The following is a 25,803-nucleotide window of genomic DNA, read 5'->3' on the forward strand; positions in this document are numbered from 1 at the left end:
GTCTTCCACCCCGTTGCCCCACCCCATCGTCCCCCCCACTGTCTTCCACACCTGTTGTCCCACCCCATCGTCCCCCCACTGTCTTCCCCCCTGTCTTCACCCCCCGCCACTGTCTCCACCCCCCACTGTCTTCACTCCCCACCACTGTGTCCCCCACTACTCTCTGTCTCCTCCCCCACTGTCTTCACCCCCCCCACTGTCTTCACCCTCACCACTGTCTTCCACCCCCATTGTCTCGCCCCATCATCCCCCCCCCACTGTCTTCCACACCCGTTGTCCCACCCCATCGTCCCCCCACTACTGTCTTCCTCCCCATCGCCCCCCCCCAGTCTTTCCCTCCCACAGTCTCCCACCCATCTTCCCCCCCCCCCCCCCCACGGTCTTCCCCCCCCCTCTTCACCCGTCTTCCCCCACTGTCTTTCCCCCGTCTTCCCCCTCCACTGTCTTTCCCCCGTCTTCCCCCTCCACTGTCTTTCCCCCGTCTTCCCCCTCCACTGTCTTTCCCCCGTCTTCCCCCTCCACTGTCTTTCCCCCGTCTTCCCCCCTCACTGTCCACTCTCCCACTGTCTTCACCCCCGTCGCCACCACCAGTCTTCCCTCCATCAATCCCCCCCCCAATGTCTTCCTGCCTCACTGTCTTCCCCCCTTTCCCCCCACTGTCTTCGCACAAACTGTCTTCCCCCGTCATCCCCCCCACTGCCTTTCTCCCCTGTCTTCCCACCCACTGTCTTTCCCCCGTCTTCCCCCCTATTCTTCTCCCCCGCTGTCTTCCCCCTATCTCCCCCCCTCTACTGTCTTCCCCCCCCCCGTTGTCCCATCCACCATCTTCCCCCCATCATCTTCTCCCCCACCATCTTCGCCCCATCCACTGTCTTCCCCCCCACTGTCTTCACCCCCGTCGCTACCCCCACTGTCTTCACCCCTCATCATCCCCCCCACTATCTTCCACCATCACCCCAACTGTCTTCCCCCCCCCACAGTCTCCCCCCCATCGTCCCCCCCACTGTCTACCCGCCCCACTGTCTTTCCCCCCTCTTCCCCCTCCACTGTCTTTTCCCCCCGTCTTCACCACCCATTGACTTCCCCACACTGCCTTCCCCCACCCACCGTCTTTCCCCTGTCTTCCCCCCCCACTGTCTTTCCCCCCATCGTCCCCCCCCACTGTCTTCCTGCCCCATCGTCCCCCCTCCACAGTCTTCCCCCATCGTCCCTGCCCCGTCGTCCTCCCCCCGCCTTCCATCCCCACTGTCTTTCCCCCCACTGTCTTTCCCCCATCACACCCCACTGACTTCCCCCCCCACCGTCTTCCCATCGTCCCTGCCCCGTCCCCCCCCCACTGCCTTCCGCCCCCACTGTCTTTCCCACCATCATCCCCCCACTGTCTTTCCCCCCACTGTCTTTCCCCCCAATGTCCTCCCCCCCACCGTCTTCCCATCGTCCCTGCCCCGTCGTTCCCCCCCACTGCCTTTCGCCCCCACTGTTTCCCACCATCATCCCCCCAACTGTCTTCCCCCCCACTGTCTTACCCCATCATCCCCCCACTGTCTTTCCCCCATCTTCCCCCCACTGTCTTCCACTCCCGTTGTCCTCCCCATTGTTTTCCCGCCACCTTCCCCCCACTGTCTTCCCCCCCACCACTCCCACTGTCTTCCCCCCCAATCCCACTGTGTTTCCCCCACCACTGTGTTCCCCCCACCACTCCCACTCTCTTCCCCCGTCTCCCCCCCACTATCATTCCCCTATCTTCCCCCCATTGTCTTCCCCTCCACGTCTTCCCCCCCCACTGTCTTCCCCGACTTCCCCCCACTGTCTTTCCCCCCACCACTGTCTTCCCCGTCTTCCCCCCATTGTCTTCCACCCGCACTATCTTCCCTCCCACTCCCACTGTCTTCCCCCCACTGTCTTCCCCCCCACACTCCCATTGTCTTACCCCCACAGTGTCTCCCCCCCACAATCTCTTCCCCGCTTTCCCCCCCACACTCTTCCCCCCCACTCCCACTGTCTTCCTCCCCACTCCCACTGTCTTCCCCTCAAGTCATCCCCCCTTCACTGACTTCCACCCCCCAGTCCCCCCACCACTGTCTTCCCCCACTCACTGTCTTCCCTCCCACTGTCTTCCTCCCATCGTCCCCCCCACTGTCTTCCCCCATCGTCCCCCTCCCACCGTCTTCGCCCCCGTTGTCCCCCCCACTGTCTTTCCCCTGTGTTCCCCCCATTGTCTTTCCCCCCGTCTTCCCCCCCACTGTCTTTCCTCCAAACTGTCTGCACCCTCCCCACCGTCTTCCCCCATCTTCGCCCCCACTGTCTGAACCCCCCGTCATCCCCCTCATCTGCACCCCCTGTCATCCCCCCCATTGTCTTCCCCCCCACTGTCTTCCCCCGCACCATCTTCCCCCCCCAACACCGTCTGCCCCACCAGCATCTTCCCCCCACTACCGTCTTCCCCACCACTGTCTTCCTCCATCTTCTCCCCCACTGTCTTCCCCCCGACTGTCTTCCTCCCCGTCGTCGTCCCCCCCTCCACTGTCTTCTCCCCTATCGTCCCCCCCACTGTCTTCCCCCCTCCAGTCCCCCCCCACTGTCTTCCCCCCTCCACTCTCTTCCCCCCTTCGTTGCCCCCACTGTCTTCCCCCCATCGTCTTCCCCCCCCACCGGTCCCCCCCACTGTCTTCCCCTCTGTCTCCCGCCCCTCTGTCTTACCCCCTCCACTGTCTTACCCCCACTGTCTTCCCCCGTCGTTCCCCCTCCATCATCTTGCCCCCGTCATCTGCCCCCAGTCTTTCCCCCCACTACTTCCCCCATTGTCCCCCCCACTTTCTTCCCCCCATTGTCCCCCCCACTGTCTTCCCCCATCGTCTCACCCCCAGTCTTTGCCGCATCGTCCCCCTCCCACTGTCTTCCCCCCGTCGTCCCCCTCCCACTGTCGTCCCCCATCGTCTCACCCCCAGTCTTTGCCCCATCGTCCCCCTCCCACTGTCTTTCCCCCGTCGTCCCCCTCCCACTGTCGTCCCCCCGTCGTTCACCCCCACTGTCTTCCCCCTACTGTCTGTCTTCCCCCCTCCACTGTCTTCCCCCCTCCACTGTCTTCCTCCCATCATCCCCCCCACTGTCTTTCCCCCTCCACTGTCTTCCACCCCAGTCTTCCCCCCCGTCGTCCCCTTCCCACTGTCTTCCCCTGTTGTACCCCTCCAGTCTTCCCCACCTACTGTCTTCCCCCCCACTGTCTTCCCCCCCACTGTCTTCCCCCACCTACTGTCTTTCCCCCGCCACTGTCTTCCCTCCGAAGTGTCTGCACCCTCCCCACCGTCTTCCCCCATCTTTGCCCCCACTGTCTGCACCCCCGTCATCCCTCCCATTGTCTTTCCCCCCCACTGTCTTCCACCCCACCATCATCCCCCAACACCGTCTTCCCCACCAGCATCTTCCCCCCACTACCGTCTTCCCTACCACTGTCTTCCCCCATCTTCCCCCCCACTGTCTTCCACCCTGTTGTCCCCCCCACTGTCTTCCCACCCATCGTCCCCCCCACTGTCTTCCTCCCCGATGTCCCCCCTCCACTGTCTTCCCCCCTGTCGTCACCCCCACTGTCTTCCCCCCATCGTCTTCCTCCCCACTGCCGTGATCCCCCCCAACACTGTATTCCCCCCCCCACTGTCTCTCCCCCCCCACCACAGTCATCCCCCGTCGTTCACCCCCACTGTCTTGCCCCTACTGTCTGTCTTCCCCCCCCCCACTGTCTTCCACCCCGTCATCCCCCCCACTGTCTTCCTCACATCTTTTCCCTGTCGCCCGCCCCCACTATCTTCCCCCCCACGTCTTCCCCTCCATGGTCTTCCCCCTGTCGTTCACCCCCACTGTCTGTCTTCCCCCCTCCACTGTCTTCCCCCCCCATTGTCTTCCACCCCACTGTCTTCCCCCCCCACTGACTTTCCCCCTCCACTGTCTTCCACCCCAGTCTTCCCCCCACCGTCCCCTTCCCACTGTCTACCCCCTTCGTACCCCTCCAGTCTTCCCCCCCCCCAGTCTTCCCTCCAAAGTGTCTGCACCCCCCCACTGTGTTCCCCTGTCTTCGCCCCCCCAGTGTCTTCCCCCCATTGTCCCCCCCAGTCTTCCCCCCCACTGTCTTCCCCCATCTCTCCCCCACCCACTGTCTTCCCCCATCTCTCCCCCACCCACTGTCTTCCCCCATCTCTCCCCCACCCACTGTCTTCCCCCATCTCTCCCCCACCCACTGTCTTCCCCCATCACTCCCCCCCACTGTCTTCCCCCATCTCCCCCCCCCACTGTCTTCCCCCATCTCCCCCCCCCACTGTCTTCCCCCATCACTCCCCTGTCGCCTGCCCCCACTATCTTCCCCCCCACCATCTTCCCCCCAACATCTTCCCCTCCATGGTCTTCCCCCTGTCATTCACCCCCACTGTCTTCCCCCTACTGTCTGTCTTCCCCCCTCCACTGTCTTCCCCCACATTGTCTTCCACCCCACTGTCTTCCCCCCCACTGACTTTCCCCCTCCACTGTCTTCCCCCCACCGTCCCCTTCCCACTGTCTACCCCCTTCGTACCCCTCCAGTCTTCCCCCCCCACTGTCTTCCCTCCAAAGTGTCTGCACCCCCCCCACTGTGTTCCCCTGTCTTCGCCCCCCCAGTCTACCCCCCCACTGTCTTGCCCCCCGTCATCCCCCCCACTGTCTTCCCCATCTCTCCCCCCCCACTGTCTTCCCCCATCTCCCCCCCCCACTGTCTTCCCCCATCTCTCCCCCCCCACTGTCTTCCCCCATCTCTCCCCCCCCACTGTCTTCCCCCATCACTCCCCTGTCGCCTGCCCCCACTATCTTCCCCCCCACCATCTTCCCCCCAACATCTTCCCCTCCATGGTCTTCCCCCTGTCATTCACCCCCACTGTCTTCCCCCTACTGTCTGTCTTCCCCCCTCCACTGTCTTCCCCCCCATTGTCTTCCACCCCACTGACTTTCCCCCTCCACTGTCTTCCACCCCAGTCTTCCCCCCACCGTCCCCTTCCCACTGTCTACCCCCTTCGTACCCCTCCAGTCTTCCCCCCCCACTGTCTTCCCTCCAAAGTGTCTGCACCCCCCCCACTGTGTTCCCCTGTCTTCGCCCCCCCAGTGTCTTCCCCCCCATTGTCCCCCCCAGTCTTCCCCCCCCACTGTCTACCCCCCCACTGTCTTCCCCATCTCTCCCCCCCACTGTCTTCCCCCATCTCTCCCCCCCACTGTCTTCCCCCATCTCTCCCCCCCACTGTCTTCCCCATCTCTCCCCCCCCACTGTCTTCCCCATCTCTCCCCCCCCACTGTCTTCCCCATCTCTCCCCCCCACTGTCTTCCCCATCTCTCCCCCCCCACTGTCTTCCCCATCTCTCCCCCCCCACTGTCTTCCCCATCTCTCCCCCCCCACTGTCTTCCCCATCTCTCCCCCCCCACTGTCTTCCCCATCTCTCCCCCCCACTGTCTTCCCCATCTCTCCCCCCCCACTGTCTTCCCCATCTCTCCCCCCCCACTGTCTTCCCCATCTCTCCCCCCCCACTGTCTTCCCCCATCTCCCCCCCCACTGTCTTCCCCCATCTCCCCCCCCACTGTCTTCCCCCATCTCCCCCCCCCACTGTCTTCCTCATCTCTCCCCCCCACTGTCTTCCTCCATCTCCCCCCCCACTGTCTTCCCCATCTCTCCCCCCCCACTGTCTTCCCCATCTCTCCCCCCCCACTGTCTTCCCCATCTCTCCCCCCCCACTGTCTTCCCCATCTCTCCCCCCCCACTGTCTTCCCCATCTCCCCCCCCACTGTCTTCCCCATCTCCCCCCCCCACTGTCTTCCTCCATCTCCCCCCCCACTGTCTTCCTCCATCTCCCCCCCCACTGTCTTCCCCCATCTCCCCCCCCACTGTCTTCCCCATCTCCCCCCCCCACTGTCTTCCTCCATCTCCCCCCCCCACTGTCTTCCTCCATCTCCCCCCCCACTGTCTTCCTCCATCTCCCCCCCCACTGTCTTCCCCCATCTCCCCACCCACTGTCTTCCCCATCTCTCCCCCCCCACTGTCTTCCCCATCTCTCCCCCCCCCACTGTCTTCCCCATCTCTCCCCCCCCACTGTCTTCCCCATCTCCCCCCCACTGTCTTCCCCATCTCTCCCCCACTGTCTTCCTCCATCTCCCCCCCCACTGTCTTCCCCATCTCTCCCCCCACTGTCTTCCTCCATCTCCCCCCCCACTGTCTTCCTCCATCTCCCCCCCCACTGTCTTCCCCCATCTCCCCACCCACTGTCTTCCCCATCTCTTCCCCCGCACTGTCTTCCCCATCTCTCCCCCCCCCCCCCACTGTCTTCCTCCATCTCTCCCCACCCACTGTCTTCCCCCATCTTCCCACTGTCTTCTCCCCCCGCCGCCGAGCCTGACGTCACCGGCAGGAAGCAGTCTCTCGGGGAGTAATGGCGCTCCAGCAGGAAGCTCGAGGCTGACAGCGACAGCCGCCGGGACACACACGCACCTCATGGATTGAAACGGCCGAGCCCGCGGCATCACACACCCTCCTTGTCGCACAGGTTGGTGCCTGGCGCCTTTTGTATTTCCGCCGAGCGGAGGGAGGTAGATGGGGGATGGGGGCGGGCGGCGGAGTGTCCGCCGGACATCGGGTGTAAATCTAGCGGCAGGCTGTGTAGGCCTCTCGCTAACCTCGCCTGTCTCTCAGGAGCTCCAGCTACAACTGTTCACAGTCTTCAAACAACAACTTTTTTAAAAAAAATCTAAAGGCTTGTGAAGTTAAATATGTTCGATCGCACTTGAATATGTTCGTGTTGTTGTGGTGACTTTTGAAACTACGTCCGAGACGTGTTGACGTTCCTTTTGTTAAAGTTTGACCCAGTCTAGCCGAGAAAAAAGTTCACTTTGTTTTGTCTCTTTTAAAGTTTCTTCAGTCGGCCCTTCCCAGGGAATGTGGTCCTGAAAGTATCGAATTTAAGTCAACTCGTAATTTAAGTTGAAACAATTTGTTGATAGACAGGGAAGTGATCTCATCGAGATGATCTGACAAGGATTCTATTGTGCAAACATTAAGGATTTTATTGGTACAAACAGTCTGAGAAGACGAGCTCTGGCGTCCAACGCTAGGAAATAGTCTCAAGCTTTTTTTTTGCCGTTTTCTGCTTTTTTTCTTCTTTTAAAAATCTAATTGTACCTGGATGCTGTTCCACAGAAACAACCCTAGTTTACCTGGTCCTTTCTCAATCATTTATTTATCAGAAAACGCCTGGTAAGCGTCAAACGTCGCGAAATTAGAGGATAATTGTGTGATAACGCTAAAAAGCTTTAATGGGCACTCCCTCCTTGTTAGCTTTAGATTGTTCTTTAATCTTTTTGTAACTTTTATTTCCGCTTTTCGGCACTGCATCATGTTGGGTGGGATGGATTCTGAGTGAATAGGGGAAAAAAAATGCGTTTGGCGTCTTGATTCCAAGTTGAAACGAAGCGTTGGATTATGTTTTTAGGAACTGATTTGAAATATGTGGGTTGTTTGTCAAACTGTCATTTGCTTCCCTAAACCAATTTAATTTTCCACGAAAAAGTAGTCCTATGAAAAAATCAATCGACATATGTTTGACGAGATGAGATCGTTTCAGTAGTATTGTTTAATTTGGGATGTTTTTGTTAGTTATATTATGCATCGGGGACCAATTCTGATGGGTCATACGTATAAACGGTAAATTTGAGTCACTTAGTGTTTTTTTTGGTCTGTGAAAGATCATCTGGGCTATTTGATGAAAAGTGACCGGATAATTTTGATAAGCTTCTTCCGACAAGGACAAATTTGGCACGCCAGTGTCTTGTTTGCATTGGGGTAAAAACAATGACTGCAGATGCTGGAAACCAGATTCTGGATTAGTGGTGCTGGAAGAGCACAGCAGTTCAGGCAACATCCAAGAAGCAGCGAAATCGACGTTTCGGGCGCAAGCCCTTGTATGTATTGGCCGTGCGACGTTCTTGAGTGAAGCTGGTTCCGTGTGCCAGCTGACCTTTTGAAACACCACATGATCTCTTCAGGCACCACCACCGAAAAGTAGACTCTCGGGTCTTGCGAAGCTGGGAAATCTTGCGAAGTCTCTTAGTTTCACACAATTTGTGCGCTTTCCCGTTGCACGAGTACAAGCTAGGATTGAGTTAGTGTAAAACTCGAAAACAGCGGTTGCTCTCACCTTATGTTGACCTGTTTTCCCCAGGGAGAATTCTGACTTTCTTTGTCTGTGTTGAAGTACTCCAAAGCGCGCAGCAGTAATATATTCCCATGGCAGCGTTGAATAATTTAATGCAGTTCAATCCTAATACGATTTGTTTAAAAAATTGAATCTGGATATGTAAACTACAGCAGCTTCTCATATGGTATACTTTTACTGCTGCATTCGATTTTGGTTGTTTGAAATAGTTTCAGGTTGATATTTGAAAATAACAAAACACACTCAATTTGGTACAATATAATGCTCATTTGAAGAGACAGTGCAGACATGATGGGCCAAGTTGCCTCTTCTGTCATAGTATCATTGCCAGCGTGTTCTCTGGGCAGAAGGAACAAGCTGAATTTTGTGAAATCCCATTGTCTTTTCTTGGATCTTCTTAAGGCAGAATGTGAACTCACTAAATGTCCTACATCAGACTGTTTCTAATGTTTAAATATTTTTATACGTTTATAACTCTTTATATGTGCTGATCAACATGTATTCAGAAAAGAAATGATCACTTTTGCAGTGCATATTTGCAGCTGTTGTTTTTTTAAGTCCAGGCTGATTTTTTTAGTGTTGCTTGAAGCACTTCTTCAGGTAAATTTACTTCTTTTCATATGTGACTTCCTCTGCAAAATTACAAATTAGCACTTGTTGACCTGATTTTAAAATTAAGTTTACTGTACAGCCTAGTATTTCATATACCAATGTTTACAGGACTATGGGCAAGCAGCAAGCAGTGGGACTAATTGAATAGCCATTTCAGATAATTGGTAGAGACATGAAGGGCAGAATGGCCTTGTCTATGTATGAGTCTATGAGCATCTCTTTGTTATTGAATGAAAATGTTAGTGAACCTGATTTAATAATATAGAACAAATGGAGAATATAGTCTTAGGCTATTTTAGTATTGCCTTACTTACAGTCTCAATTTTTGTGTTCTTCATCTTGATTTAAACTGTCTTTTTTATTCTTATTTAAAAGAGTCAACAAACTACTTTGTTAACAAAATTTGCGTTTTCTGTCTCTCTTTATCTGCAATGTTTTCAATTCAAAATTAAATTCTAGCTAGGAATTCCTGACCGTTGGCTGCTCCAAACAGACCATTTAATGTGTTTATTGTAAATAATGTGTGGCTTAAAGGCTCTGTAGAGTCATTCCCACCCTTCCTCTTCAAAGCCACTTTTAGTTTCGTAATTCTGCATATGTCTGTCTTTTGCCTTGTTGCCTTTTCTCACAGATGATATGTTTATCTGGGCTTTAAATTTCTTACTGTTTACATGATCACTGACATCTAAATACCCTGTAGAACATTTAAGACATGCTAAGAAAAATCCTACATCCATTCTGCTGCTACAAATAGCTATTTTAGATTGGTGTTGTTTTCTTATTGTGAACCAGGAAAGATCAGAGTTTAAATAAAACTCCTAAATTGTGAACAGAGCCTTCCAAATAACACAAAAGTGGAAAATATGTTAAAGATGCCTCATCTTAGCATATTCCCCTACTTTTGTTGCAAGCTGCAGTGAGTTGCACATGGAAACATATGTACATACACGTTTGCAATAGGTGTATTAAGCATTTGTACAAAAGTATAACTATCATATTGGTGAAATTGAAATAGCCAAATAAAGTTTCTACTTTTAAATGATTTGTTTGACATCAGTTCAATTCTTAGTTTTTTTTTGGAATATTTTAGAATATTATAAATCAAACACAGTGACAATAGCTATTAACTTGCTGCCTTTAACATAAAACATTCAAAAGCATTATTATAAAACAAAATATGGCATTGAGTCGCATAGGGCAGGTTACCAAAAGCTTGCTCAAAGAGGTAGGTCGAAAAGGTTTTGTTTCCTTTTAGAAAAAAGAAGCAGGTTGCTGTACAGGAGAATTCCAGGGCTTAGGGACAGAAAACGCAGTCAATGTTGGAGGGATTAAAATTGAAAATGGCTAAGATCTGGAATGAAATGAGTGCAGATATCTCAGACTGTGGCAAGACTGGAGGAGATTAAAGAAATGAAGAGTAACAAGGCCACATAGGCTTTTGAAAACCAGATTGAGAATTTTTAAAGTCAAAGCATTGCCAGACAAGGAGCCAGTGTCAGTCAGCACAGGAGTGGTATGAGTTATGACATCGACTGCAGAGATTTGGAAGACTTCAAGTTTACAGAGAGTAGAATGGAAATGACAACCAAGCAATGCATATGAATAGACAATTCTGAAGGTGTTATAGGTGTAGATGAAGGTTTCAGCAGTGGCTGAATTAGCCAGTGGTTGAAATGGAGAAATGTTTCTTGAGAAGATTGTTTTAAACGTCTCCTTACTCCTCTCATTTGTTTGTGTTCACCTAAGCTGTGAAACAGGATTATACTTTGTGTCAACTTTCAGTTGAAATTTCTAATAATGGAGCACTCAATTATTGCTCAGTAGTAGATCCTTTTTTGCTTCAAAGCCTCGTTCAGGCTTCTTTCTTTGATGCAAGTTCTACTGCTGAACTTACTTGATACGTGAAGTCGTAAAGGGGTCAAATTGGTGCAAAAAAGAGTAACCTTCTGAGGTTTTGCTTGAGATATCTTCATTATTAGTGCAGAGTAGAGGAAGCTTTACTCTGCATCTGGTTGCAGTACACTTATGCTTGAAATCATATACCTATTGTGTTCAGAAATTCTTGCTTAGGTCTGCGTCATTCTTGGTGGACTTGGTAATAAATTAGAGCAGAAGTACAGTTATCTTTGCTTTCTGAATATAACACAAAAATCTTAGAAAACTGTCTGCTACAGAAACAACGTTACATCCATCAATGTCCTGCTGAGGTCAAAGTGTCAACTGCATTTTTGTATGACTAACATGCCTCCTGGCAATTGGATCATGGCTGATCATTTCTTTTTACGTTATCTCGAGCAGCCACACAAGCAATAAGTCTTTCAGTTAGTCTCTTTTTCATTAAATTTAAATCCAAGCCCCAAAGGTGAAGAGAAGCACTCCTGAGAATATTATTTTTTGTACTTTTTAAACCCTCCTAATTGAAGTTAAGTAAACCAGAAGTTTATGAACTTAACAATCATGATGCAATTTGGGTCGACAATGACGTAATTAAATGTTTGCTTAATAAAAGAAATCAGTTTGGAAAGCAGAAAATCTCCTAACATAACTAATATTTTACTGATGAGAACTGATTGTTTTGAGAGATAATGGGAGACTTGCAATGGACTGAAATTGAGATTAATATCAGCAATGTGATTGTAATCTTTAGTGATTTAGCTGTTTTAATGTGATACCACAACAGCAACCTGTTGTTAGTTTTTGTCATTTTTAACTTTTCCACATTATCTAGATGCAATCATAGTGTCTAAACATTGCTCGTTTTTGCTAACCCTAGATCCATTTAGATCTGAAAGCAAATAATGTCTTGAATCTATTATCAATGTTTTTAAAGAAATGAGCAAAGACTGGAATCAAACTGAGCATTCCGCAGTTAATTTATATATTCATGTTTTTTTCTTTGAATTTATGTTGTAAATTAGGGTGTAACACTTTTAGATAAACTATCTTTGAAAATAATGAGAGCTGTATTAATATTTACATTTGTAACCAAAATACATTATATTTTTAGCATATGTATGATACATTATACCACATTGTATCAGATCCTTCTTAATAATTTCTTGATGTTGGTTTTCCTCAGTGGTACAATATTTGCAGATAGAACGGTTTTCGTGCGTTTTAGAATGTTTCTTTTTTTTCAGTAAAAAAGTATATTTCATCCTGTTTTTTAAGCAATGTGTTCTTTCTTAAGTAAGTGACAAGTATGTTTGCCAATGGTCTGCTGGTGGTTGCTGTCTTCTAGTACCAGGTTCAATTGGCTGTTATTTATCCATGTTAGTCGGTCACTCGACCATGGGAAGCATTTTAGTTTTAATCATGTCCTTATTAGGCAACCACACACACATGTCACCAGATGGTTGTCAGAATAAGGAACTATGGCTTTCTTGTTCAACACTAGAGCATGGAGATCAGTTGGTAAAATTAGTTCCCACCCAGATTTGTTTGACAAACTAAAAGCAACAGTGACCCAACTTGGAACCACCTTTTGAATTGATGCAGTACTTTTATCCAGTGCATTATCTGGTGAGATCTAGATGAGTTAACTAATTTTTAATTAGTGATGTGAAAGGTGGGGCATTGTGATTTTTATTCCCTTCATTTTATTTCCAGCAGAAATAAAATAACTTATGCAATCAGATTGATGTATTTATGTCTTGGACAGCATATCCCAACGAAGAATATTAACTGTTTGGCTGCCTTGAAAATAATGTTTTAAATTTTGCAAGTTTAATTTTTTCTTTTTTCCTCTTCCTGTACTCCGTGCCCACCCACCCCCCCCCCCCACCCCCCCAAAAAAAGCACTGGAATTTCAATACCAGCAAGAGGAATATAAACATAGTTTGTCAACTGTATGATTTACACCTCTTGTATTAAATGAATACCATTAAGATGCCATTTTATTGGCATAATTTAATATTTTCACCTAAAGAAATGGAGGGTGTCACTTCCTCGATTGTAGAGGTATTGCCTGATGTAGCATTTAGTTAAACAGATCTTCAGTTTCAGTTGCTTTTTTAAAGTATGCACTTACTTGGAGTAGCAAGTGGCATGCTGAAATTGCTTTCTGTGCTACTGTCCATGAAGATTTGGGTGCTCACTGTATGCTGTATGACTCTGACTTTAAGTTCTCTTATAACCTGTTTCCACATACACAGTTCAGCTTTAGTATTATTCAGGTAAATTATTGCATATTTGCTGGTAAATTTGCAATGGTGCAGCATTGTGAGCCAGTGTCTATGGGGCAAGAGAGAAAACAATTGAGCTAGACTGGCAAGATTAAAAGTAGAAAAGAAACGTCACTGAAGTGTCATTTGTATGATGAAGGTTTATAATATGTTAGTTGGGAACTTGGATTCGAAGGAAAAGGTAAAACAGATTTATAAAGTTCTGTGAAAGTAGTTTTTCAATAGAGTCAGAAATTGACTTTTTTTAAATGCAGTGGGTCGATACGTTAATTCCAAGAAACCGATGACCAACTACCTGGTGAGATAATTGCTGAAGTATCTATTACGCTAAGCTTTTAGAGAGGCCAGAGTTTAGAATCAGGTTCAGTTCAGAAGAAAAGCAGATGCATTGTCTACCAGTCTCAAAATAGCCAAAGTAACTTGGTTTTTTGAAGCAGGAACAAAGAGGATTGATGAGGGCAGGGCGGTAAATGTGATCTATATGGACTTCAGTAAGGCGTTCGACAAGGTTCCCCATGGGAGACTGGTTAGCAAGGTTAGATCTCACAGAATACAGGGAAAACTAGCCATTTGGATGCAGAACTGGCTCAAAGGTAGAAGACAGAGGGTGGTGGTGGTGGAGGGTTTTTTCAGACTGGAGGTCTGTGACCAGTGGAGTGCCACAAGAATCGGTGCTGGGTCCACTACTTTTTGTCATTTTTTTATAAATGGTTTGGATGTGAGCATAAGATGTACAGTTAGTAAGTTTGCAGATGACACCAAAATTGGAGAGAGAGTGGACAGCGAAGAAGGTTACCTCAGATTGCAACAGGATCTTGATCAAATGGGCCAGTGGGCTGAGAAGTGGCAGATGGAGTTTAATTCAGATAAATGTGAGGTGCTGCATTTTGGGAAAGCAAATCTTAGCAGGACTTATACACTTAATGGTAAGGTCCTAGGGAGTGTTGCTGAACAAAGAGACCTTGGAGTGCAGGTTCCATAGCTCCTTGAAAGTGAGTTGCAGATTGATAGGATAGTGAAGAAGGCATTTGGTATGCTTTCCTTTATTGGTCAGAGTATTGAGTACAGGCAATGGGAGGTCATGTTGTGGCTGTAGAGGACGTTGGTTAGGCCACTATTGGAATATTGCATGCAGTTTGGGTCTCCTTCCTATTGGAAAGATGTTGTGAAACCTGAAAGGTTTCAGAAAAGATTTGCAAGGATGTTGCCAGGGTTGGAGGATTTGAGCTATAGGGAGAGGCTGAATAGGCTGGGGCTGTTTTCCCTGGAGCGTCGGAGGCTGAGGGGTGACCTTAGAGAGGTTTACAAAATTATGTGGGGCATGGATAGGATAAATAGACTAAGTCTTTTCCCTGGAATGGGGGAGTCCAGAACTAGAGGGCAAAGGTTTAGGGAGAGAGAGAAAAGATATAAAAGAGACCTAAGGGGAAATGTTTTCACACAGAGGGTGGTACGTGTATGGAATGAGCTGCCAGATGAAGTGGTGGAGGCTAGTACAACTGCAACATTTAAGAGGCATCTGGATGAGTATATGAACAAGAAGGGTTTGGAGGGATATGGGCTAGGTGCTGGCAGGTGGGACTAGATTAGGTTGGGATATCAGGTCGACATGGACGAATTGGACCGAAGCGTCTGTTTCCGTGCTGTACATCTCTATGACTAGGAAAAAAAGTCCTATGTTGTGTCAACCCCTGTTTAGTTCAATGAGAAAAATTATGTGCAGGCATGTGCTTAAGTGAAATGTCTGTGATGTTTAGTTGAGTGAGAAATTTTAAAGTTAAGAAAGGAGCTTTGCATCACTGGGGTTGAGTGTCTATGAAGCCTACTGCTGGGGAGAAAAGTGTTGCATGTTTCTTTTTGATGTTCATTAAGTATTTCCAAATTGTCTTTTATAAAATAACGTTGTTATTTTGTTAAAAGAACATTAGCCTTCAGTGATGAAGCAGCACAGTAACTGAGGTGTAAAAATAAAAACTGAAAAATGTGTTGCTGGGAAAGCGCAGCAGGTCAGGCAGCATCAAAGGAGCAGGAGAATCGACGTTTCAGGCATAAGCCCTTCTTCAGGAATGAGGACGGTGTGCCAAGCAGGCTAAGATAAAAGGTAGGGAGGAGGGACTTGGGGGAGGGGCGTTGAGAATGCGATAGGTGGAAGAAGGTTAAGGTGAGGGTTGGGGGGGGGGTGCGGAGAGGTCGGGAAGAAGATTGCAGGTCAAGAAGGCGGTGCTGAGTCCAAGGGTTAGGACTGAGAAAAGGTGGGGGGAGGGGAAATGAGGAAGCTGGAGAAATCATGCATTCATCCCGTGTGGTTGGAGGGTTCCTAGGTGAAAGATGAGGCACTGTTTCTCCAGGCGTCGTGTTGCCATGATCTGGCGATGGAGGAGGCCAAGGACCTGCATGTCCTTGGCGGAGTGAGAGGGGGAGTTAAAGTGTTCAGCTACGGGGCGGTTGGGTTGGTTGGTGCGGGTTTTCTCTGAAATGTTCTGCAAGTAGGCGGCCTCTCTCCCCAATGTAGAGGAGGCCACATCGGGTGCAGCGGATTGATCTTAGGTGTATAGTACAGTTTGACTTGAGTGATCTCCAGCATCTGCAGTTCTCACTTTCTCCATGTAAAAATAAAAATTATGGTCCATCAAACCAAGCTTCACTTAGGCCTGCTCTCGGGATTTGTTTCTTTTTAGAGTACCATATTTCATTTAGAGCACAAAATCTTGAGGAAATATATATTGATTTTAGGGGTATAGTACAGTTTGACTTGAGGGTTTAAAGCTAGATGTGGCAACTGGTCACACAAATGTGGTCTATATTCCCATAAATTTAGAAGATTGAGGTTTAATTTACTTGAGTCAGAGGTCACACGACACCAGGTTATGGTCCAACAGGTTGATTTGAAATCACAAGCATCCAGAGCATGCTCCTTTGACACGTCTCTCCACTTCACCTGAAGAAGGAACAGTGCTCTGAAAGCTTGTGATTTCAAATATACCTGTTGGACTATAACCTGGTGTTGTGTGACTTCTGACTTTGTCCAGCCCAGCACAACGCCGGCATCTCCACATCATAATCTACTTGAAGTATTGAAAATACGGGATTTTATAGTGTACTTAGAGAGAAATACTTAGTTCCTGCAGGAAACTACATAACAAGTAAAAAAATCAAGTTGGTCATCTATAATTAAATCAGGAAGCACTGTGGATAATTGAAATCTGGAGCTTGCTATCCCCAAAAGTCTGTGTATATTGGGTTGATTCAAGCTTTAAAGACTAAAATCAATTGATTTGTGTTGGGTGTGGGTACCAAGAAATATGGAGCAGATGCCGCGGAATGGAGTTGAGGTACCGTACAGATCTGGAATCAGATTGAATGGCAGAATGCCTGACGGGCTAAATGAGCTCCTCCTGTCCCTTTGTACCTATTATAACCACTGGAGAAACGGATGTGGAATGTCTGGTCCCAATAACTTTCCTGTTGACTCAGTTTAAAAGTGATGTAATATTGTCTCTGCAATCAATTATCATATCTTGGTGGTTTCACATTACTGAAGGATCATATAATTTTTAGCACTGCTTGATGTGGTTCATTTTTATTTTTGTCTCTAATTTTAAAATTAATTAAAATTTTTAAATCTGAATGAAAAACTGTAGAGAAATTGATCACTGAAAATTGTCTAAGTAATGCACCAAAATTATTTTTATGGTTCATAGGCTTAGGCCCATCTATAGTACCTAGTAGAAGCTCAACTTTCAGTCTTCCTTTTGAAATAGGACACTCGAAGTCATCAACACAAAGAGAGATTACATGGCATTGTGGCTGACACCATAGAATTTTGGAATATGTCATAGGATCTGGTGTATAGATTGCCTGCTTCTGCATATTTTTCTCTCTTTAAATATGTTTGAAAAAATTAAAATTGTGTTTGGCAATTTAAATGAAAACAAAATTGTTCCATGAAAACGTTTTATCTCATTAAAAGGTACTGTTGATTAAGTGGTTATCCTGAAGTTCAGGCAAAACTAGCGAACTGGTCTTTGGCAGAATAAGTGACGAGGATTGCACGATTCATGTTCAGGTTAAAAAGTGAAATTGCTGAAAATATAACAGGTGGCATCCATGAGAAAAAAGATGGATGAACACTTGTGTCGAACTCTGTTTGAATTTTTGAAAGTCGCACCTTAATTATTACATTTTCCATCAATTATATTTTCTGACTGCATTATTTTCTGCTCTAATCCAGCATCTTAATGTTTCTTGGTACACATTCCCAACATAAATCTATTGATCTATATTTCAGCATTTTCACTTTTTAACCACTTAATCAACAGTACTTCTTAAAGCTCAAATCAACCCAGTATACTAAAACTGGTGCCTGGCTTTCCTTTCTACAAGTGAAATTGTGACAACCGCATTTTTGTGGATTTTGTTATTCTTTCGTGGGACACTGATATCGTTGGCCGGCCAGCATTGATTGCCCATCCCAAGTTGCTATGAGAAGGTAATGGTGAGCTTCCTTGAATTGCTTCAGTCCATGTGCTGTAGTTTGACCCACAATGCCATTAGGGAGGGAACTCTGGGATTTTGACCCAGTGACAATGATGGAACATTGATATATTTCCAAGGCAGGATAATGAGTGGCTTGGAAGGGAACATGCAGGTGTTGATGATGGTGTTCCTATGTAATTGCTCCCCTTGTCTCCTTCTAGGTAGATGTTGTCATGGGTTTGGAAGTTGCTGTCAAGGATCTTCAGTGAATTTTTGTCGCGCATCTTGTAACTAGTACACGCTGCTGCTGCTGCTGTTGAGCTTCGGTGGTGGCAAGAGTGGATATTTGTGAATATAGTGCCAGTCAAGGAGGCTACCTCCTTTTAGATGGTGTCAAGCTCCTTGAATATTGTTGGAGCTGCGCCCATCCAGGCAAGTGGAGAGTGTTTCATCACACTTCTGACTTGTGCCTTGTAAATGATGGACAGGATTTAGTATGGATGCATGATAGCCTAAGCAGTCTTTGAGCAGTGTCGCTGTCCCAAAAAGATGCCATAATTTAAACCATTATAATTAAATGGATGAATAACTTCATGTTGACTCCAAGTAGTGGAGAAGCAGCACAAGTATAGAACTAATATCTGTTATACTTGGATTGCTGAAAGAGAGAAAGCATGAATTAGTTGAATTCACATCATTGGTTCTGAAATATGCTTGTGTGAAGTCCAGGTAGCATAGGTTTGTGGAGTATATGAAATGGCTATCTATGTCATTTAAACTTAGTCATATAGGATACAACACACTTAAACCCACATCTGAAAAGCTGCAAATTTCATGCAATTTGTACTAAGTGTTGAGTATGATCTGCAGTGTTTGTTTAGGACATGAAGCAATAAATGTTTTGACCATTTCTTCTGAGCAGCTGTCAGTGATCTCTAAGAATCCCTGCTTAACTCAGAGTGCCAGTCTGTGACTGCCCATTTATACCTGACCATTGCATATCACTGGCCTCATATCTTTACAGTACTTGCATATCTAAGTAGCCCCATGGTAGAAGTGGGCAAGTATATAGATTGTTTGTATAAAAATTATGTTAGGGAAGTTTAGGACATTGATTTCCTCCTCCTGATGACAAAAGTTTAACTGCTTGCCTCTAGTTTTTCAACTGAGAAATAAAGAATTGGTAATTAAAATTTGCTACAGTAATTTTTTTCCTTTTAATTTATTTTGTCTCAGTACACGGACAGTTTTTGCCTTTTTAGTCTTTCCAGTCCCCTATAATCTTTACGAAATTTAACCTTAAGCCTAATATTACCTAATCACTTGTTTATTGTTGCTCCTCTCATTCTTCTTCAATCATATTGGCCTTTGAACTGCAAACCTTTGCTTTTCACCTTGTGGAAAATTTTTTAAAAAGTTCATATGCAGGCAGTTTTCACTTGATGTGAACTTCACTAACATTGGTTGATCTGTATAGCAGGCATTGCAATATCTGATGTAATGTGATCTACTTGGCGTCATTTTTATTGGACATGTCTAATGTTTTCTCAATGGCTTATGCTCAGTTGGTGATATTATGACCTTGTTGATAGGACTGGTAGAGTGACATGGTCACTTTACTAGGATATTGTTTCTTATACGTGTGTAGTGCTTTTTCTGATGTACCTGTGTTTAAGAAACAAAATCCTTAGAATCTTCTCTTAAAATGTCATTTAACTGACTTTACCTTGGGTGTTTTAAATATCAGATGTAGCAAACTCTATGTCCTGTGCTAACAATTATTGCTTAATATACCATTTTGCGGTTTTTAAAAAAAAATCCGCATCTCTTTAAACTTGTGCTTAGATGCTCCTTAATCACCTTATATAGAGATGTTATCATGTATCTCTGGAACAGGTGGGATTTGAACCTGGGTCTCTTGGCTCAGAGGAGGAGATACTACCATTGTGCCACAAGAGGCCCTGAAAACCTGGGCATATTTTAACTTTCTTTCATTCACTAATGAGATATAACTGTCACTGACTGGGCCAGCATCTACAGCTCATCCCTTGTTGCTCATAAGTAGGTGGTGGTGAGCTTGAACCATTACAGTCCATTTGGTGTCAGTAGACCCACAGTGCTGATAAGGAGAGTGTGCCAAGTTTTAGACCAAGCAATACTGAAGCAAAAGCAATATACTGTATCTCCAAATCAAGATGGTTTGTGGCATGGAGGAGTGCTTACAGATTCTCGTGTTCCTCATGTATCTGCTGTCCTCAATGGTAGTGGTCATGGATACAGAAGATATTGTTTAAGGAGCTTTGTTGAATTTCTGCAGTGCATTTTGTAGATGGTAATTCTGTTATTGAACATTGATGTTGGAGGCAGTGAATGTTGCGGATGTGATACAAGTTGAGCTGGCTGTTTTATCCTGGATGATGTCAAACTTTTTGAGTATTATTGGAGTTACATTTATCAAGGCAAGTGGAGAATGTTCCACGGTGGACACGGTGGTCAGGAGGTGAATTGCTCACTGCAGGATTCTGAGCCACTGACGTGCTCTTTAGCACCAGTGTTTGTATGACTGGTTTTCGAAATTTAAAAGTATTGATCCTACATTAAATTTCATGATTAAGTGTAAGCACTAAAGAATAATGGTGATGAATTCTGCCACATGCGTCCCACATTCTTAATACAGTAATTGCTGATCACTAACTTGGGAATTACCACACAATAAAAGAACATCTAAACTGGGATTGCCAAGTGCTAAGCTTTTGTGATGAGTTTGTGATGCACAAGCTTCATGTCTTTTATTACTTGGAAATAGTGAACAAGATAGCAGGATGCCATTACATGCAGCTTATGGAGGGACAGTGCACCTTGAACAAGAATTTCTGGATTCGTGTTTAACTGCATGTATGCATTCACTGCAAGTTGCTGTTGGGTTTGAACATAAATAACACTGAACTGTACAAGCCTCATGTAACTTTCTTCCCAGCAAGATCAGCCTCTGGTTTAAATAAATTGAAGCCAGAAAATGATTATAATAGTGTTTCCAAATGCAGGAAGCTTTATGAATGACATTTAACAAATATTTGTGTGTGAGTTCTTGAAATAGTTTTCTGTTTGTTATGCTTGCATTAAATTTTAAGGGGCTTTTTATATACTGTCTGGTAGTTCTGGTACCTAAACTTTAGAGTCAGTACACTTCTGAGTATTCTCATTTCTGCAAGTACTGGGTTACAAACTTATTTCTTTTTGCTGGTGTTTATTTCTCAAGTTAGAAATGTCATGCAAACTGAAAGAGCCAGCTTGGAACCCTGAGGAAGTCTACGAGGCCATAAAATGTCTGCCTGCTTGAGACTCCTATGTAACTCTCTCCATGAGCAATGTTTTGAGAATTCTGAACATCACATCCTGTTGCATAGATTGTACTACAGAGAAATGGGTAATTCAGATTTTGCTTTCTATTTATGCCTCATATAGGCATCTCTCACCCTGCTTCGGTGAACTATATAAGCAAAATCTTTTTATTCCTTTCATCCCCCATGTATTTGTCTAGCTTCCCTTAACTACATCCTGTGTGAATTGCCTTAACTGCTGCATGTAATTGAGAGTTCTGTACTCGTTAACAAGTCTCTTGGTATAGCAGTTTCTCCCAAATTTGTTACTGAACTGTTGAATATTTATTTATGGCCCCCAGATTTGATCTCACCTTACCTCTGACAAATGAATGCATTTTCTCTAAGCCTAACTTTGCTTACCCTCTCAAAATCTTAAACACCCACTTCAGTTCTGTATTTCTAGAGAAAAGTTCAAGGCCTTTTCAGTGATCGATTTAAGTATAACTTCTCAGTTATATATTCGTACAGCACGGAAACAGACCCTTCAGTCCAACTAATCTGTGCCAAACAAGTTTCCCAAAATAAACTAGTCCCACTTGCCTGCATTTGGTCCATATCCATCTAAACCTTTCTTATTCATGTACCTATCCAAATGTCTCTTAAATGGTATAACTATACCTGCATCTATCACTTCCTCTGGTAGTTCATTTCACATACGAACCACTCTGTGGAAGAAGCTGCCCCTCAGGTCCATTTCTGAATCTTTCTCCTCTCACCTTAAAAATATGCCTCCAAGTTTTAACCTCCCCCACCCTGGGGAAAAGACCTTTGCTATTCACCTGTCACTGGCCCTCATTAAACCTCTATAACATCATCCCTCAATCTCCTAGGCTTCAGTGAAAAAATCCCACCTATCCAGTTTCTCCTTATAGCTCAAACTCTCCATTTCTGGCAACATCTTGGCAATTCCTTTCTGCTCCCATTCCGATTTAACAATATCTTTCCTATGGCAGGGTGACCAGAACTGTACACAATACTTCAAAAATGGCCTCACCAACATCTTGTACAACCTGAACATAAAATCCCAGCTCCTTTTATTCAGTTAGAGAAATGAAGGCAAGTATGCCAAATGCCTTTTTACCTATCTTGTCTACCTGTGATACAAATTTCAAAGAATTGTATAGCCTGTGTGTGTCTGTTTGACACCACTAACCAGGGCCATCCCATTAAGTCTTGCCCTTGTTTGGTTTACCAAAATGCAATATCTTGTATGTCTCTCATTAAAACTCCATCTGCCATTTTTCAGCCCACTAGTCTATTTATAACATAGAGCACTACTGGTCACCGACCTCCAAGCAGAATACTTTCTATCTGCTACCACTCACTGTCTTCTTTCGGCCAGCCAATTCTGTGTCCAGACAGCCAAATTTCCCTTTATCCCATACCTCCTAACTTTCTGAATGAGCCTACTGTGGGGAACCTTATCAAATACCTTACTGAAATCCATACACAATCACATCCACTGCTCGACTTTTGTATTTGTCTCGTCATGTCCTCAAAGAACTCAATAAGCCTTCTGAGCTAAGACCTGCCCGGCACAAAGCCAGGCTCTCTATCTTTAATCAGGCTGTTTTTTCAAATAGTCGTAAATCTTATCTCTCGGAATCCTTTCCAGTACCTTGCTTACCACAGATGCAAGACTGACTGGTCTGTAATTCCCAGGGATTTCCACTTCTTGAACAGAGGAACAACATTCGCCTCCCTCCAATCAGATGGTACTGCTCCCATGGAGCGTGAGGATGTAACATTCATCTCCAGAGGCACAGCAATCTCGCTCCTCACTTCCCATAGTCCAGCCTGGACACTTATCTATCTTGGTGCTTTCCAGAATTTCCAGCAATTCCATTTTCTTAACACCAATCTGTCCAAGCCTATTAACCCGGTCCACGGTGTTCTCAGGATCAACAAGGTCTCTGTAGTGAATACTTAAGCAAAAAATGAATGTAGGGCCTCCCTTACCTCTCAGACTCCAGACACAAATTCCCTCTATTATCCCTAATGGGCCCTACCCTCTCTCTGATCATTCTCTTATTCCTCATGAAAATGTAGAACGCCTTTAGGTTTTCCCAAATTCTTCCTGCCAAGGCTTCTTCCTGCCCCCTCCGAGTTCCTCAGTCCATTTTTGAGTTCTTTCCTAGCTACTCTGTAATCCTCTAAATCTGCGCCAGAACCTTGCTTCCTCAACCTTCAGTAAACTTCAGTCTTCCTCTTGACGAGAAGCTCCTTTTCTCTTGTCATCCAAGGCTTCTTCACCTTACCATTCCTTGCTTGTCTCCATGGGACAAAGTTATCCAACACTTGCAACAAGTGCTCCTTAAACAATCTCCGCATTTGTGTTGTGCATTTCCAGTAGAACAATTGTTCCAATTTATACTCCACAGCTCCTGTTTAAGAGCAGCATAATTTCCCCATCCCAATTGAATACCTTCCCATACTATCTGTTCCTATCCATCTCAATGACTGGGAAAGGTGAGGCAGTTGTAGTCACTGTCTCTGAAATGCTGTCCCACTGAGAGATCTGGCACCTGGCCTGGCTTGTTGCCTAGCACCAAAACCAATATGACCACCTCCTAAGTCGGCCTATCAACATATTGAGTCAGGAATCCTTCCTAGACACACCTGACAAAATTGGCTCCATTCAGACGATCTGAACTGAGGATGCTCCAATCCATATTGGGGAAGTTGAAGTCACTCATAACAACAACTCTGTTACACCTGCACATTTCCAAGATCTGTCCATTTGTTCTTCCATCTCTCCACTGCTATTGGGGGGTCTATAGAAAACACCCAACAAAGTGACTTATTGACTTCCACCCATACTGACTCAGTAGACAAAGCCTCCTCAACAACCTCCTTTTCTGCAGCTGTGATGCACTCTCCCTACTCCCCCCACCCCTGTTGTTTTTAAAAATCAAACCCTGGAACATCTAGCAGCCATTCCTGCCTTCGTGAAATCCATGTCTTCATTATGGCCACAACATCGTAGTTCCAAATGCTGATCCATGCTCTAAGTTCATCACTCTTATTCCTGACACTCCTTGCATTGAAACAGACACACTTTAACCCATCCCTTTGCCCTATCAATCGTGTATCCTTCCTGACAGACTCTCTGCATTCTATTTCTGATAGATCAAGATCCCATTATATTCTTAGGTAACCTTCTTCATCTATCCACTATACCAATCTTGATGTCATTTTCAACCTTACTAATGATGCTTCCTAAATTCTCATCCAAAAGTTCTGAAAATTCACCAAATGGAGAAAATAGAAAATTTCTTGAAGTGAGTTCAAATTGACTTTTTTTTCCTCTGTTTTCCTGTTTAGAAGCCTAAAGTATGGTTTCCAGGTATAATGGTAGTCTCCATTAGACTATAAGATGTGGAACAGAAGTTGGCTACTTGGCTGTTAAATCCACTCTGCTGTTCAGTGAGATTGTGGCTGATCTGATAATCCTCAAGGAGAAAGTGAGGACTGCAGATGCTGGAGATCAGAGCTGAAAATGTGTTGCTGGAAAGCTTTCCTATACTTACCTCCGTGATTCTTGATTCTCTTATTGATTAGAAATCTGTCTACCTCAGCCTTTAATATAGTTATTGACCCAGCCTTGCAGCCCTTAATTGTACAGAGTTGCGCAGATCACTACTGTGAGGGAAGAGCAAAAAAACACCTCTGCCTGCCTGCATATGGCAGTATTTCTACCCTTAGATAAGGATAGCAGAACTCTTTCAGAGCATTTTGCTGTGCTTTGACCAGGGTCTTGCATATTTTTATCAAAACCTTGTGTCCTCTCCCAACAGCAGTACTTTCATACTATCTCAGAGCTGAGTAGTGACATGGATGTTGGGAATCCTAGCTGGATTTTCTTTTTTACAGCTTCCAGCACATGATGTTGTAGTACCATTCCTGCCTATCTAGCTGAGATTGTCTGTTATTCCAAAGATGCAATTTGGGATGGTTATGAGAGACCTGGTTCGTTAATGCATTACAGCGCTCTTATCATTGTGGGAACCTCAAAATATGTATAACTAAAATGTCATTTGTCTGAAATCTTTCAAACCAGTAAAGGATTTGATTGTGTAAGAACTTGGATGTTTCAGCAACATTATAGATTGTAATGTAAATGCAAGCTATGGATGTATATGGATTAAACTCTAGCTTCATTTTAAAGACCTTATGTGGATAACTCACACTCAGTTTTACCTATAAGCAATGAAAAGGTCAACATTAGCTGAATTTTAATGTGGAGAAAAATAATTACCGATGAAAGTAATCGTAAAATTCTCTTTGACAATTGTTTGGAATATTTTAGTTAATTTCTTTCTAATGTTTGATGAATTTAGCAAATAAATTATGGGCTTGTAGAGTTTGAGGATACTACAACCTAGTGAACATGAATGAATGGTTTTCTAAGTTGAATGACAAAGCGAGGAGAATGCAGAACCAATTCTTCTCAAACATAAAATGTTGGGGTAGCTGAGCACTTCTTCAGAACGAGGAATCATTGTATTTTACAGTACAGGAGGAGGCCATTTGACAAATTGTGTCTACTGGCTCCCAAAAGATCTACACTACTAGTCCCATTCTCCAGTCCTATCTCTGTAGCCCTTAAATTCATCACTTTCAAATAAATATTCATCTCCCTTTTGAAACCTCGTATGGAATCTACCTCCACCACTCTCTGAAGTAGCGCATTCCAAATCCTGACGACTGAGTAAAAACAGTTTTGCCTCGTCGTGATCCTAGCTGTCTGGCTGACATTCTTGAAATTGTAATTCATAGTTTCTGAAATGTGAGCTGAAGGAAACAGAATATCCTTTACTCATTCAAAATTGTTCATAATTTTAAACAGCTCAGTGAGGTCGCCTCTGAATCTTTTCTGCTTCAAAGAGAATAAGTCCAATTTCTATAATCTTTTCTACTATCTAAAATCCCTCA

The 25,803-nt window shown here is 45.5% G+C and overlaps 1 protein-coding gene across 3 annotated transcripts in view; it reads left to right on the top strand.

The window, feature by feature from the left end:
• The first annotated feature begins 6,418 nt into the window (after nucleotides 1-6,418).
• The window catches only part of LOC132828814 (protein strawberry notch homolog 2-like), a 151,390-nt gene continuing 132,005 nt past the window's right edge, over nucleotides 6,419-25,803 (top strand). For 2 of the 3 annotated variants that reach the window (XM_060845955.1, XM_060845958.1), the window contains exon 1: nucleotides 6,419-6,548. The gene's annotated coding sequence lies outside the window, so the exon portion shown is untranslated. Of the gene's footprint in view, nucleotides 6,549-7,113; nucleotides 7,256-25,803 lie in introns of those variants that run through there. The other variant, XM_060845957.1, reaches the window with a different exon arrangement.

This window comes from Hemiscyllium ocellatum, chromosome 28 (genome assembly GCF_020745735.1).
Source record: "Hemiscyllium ocellatum isolate sHemOce1 chromosome 28, sHemOce1.pat.X.cur, whole genome shotgun sequence".
In the NCBI taxonomy this organism is placed as follows: Eukaryota; Metazoa; Chordata; class Chondrichthyes; order Orectolobiformes; family Hemiscylliidae; genus Hemiscyllium; species Hemiscyllium ocellatum.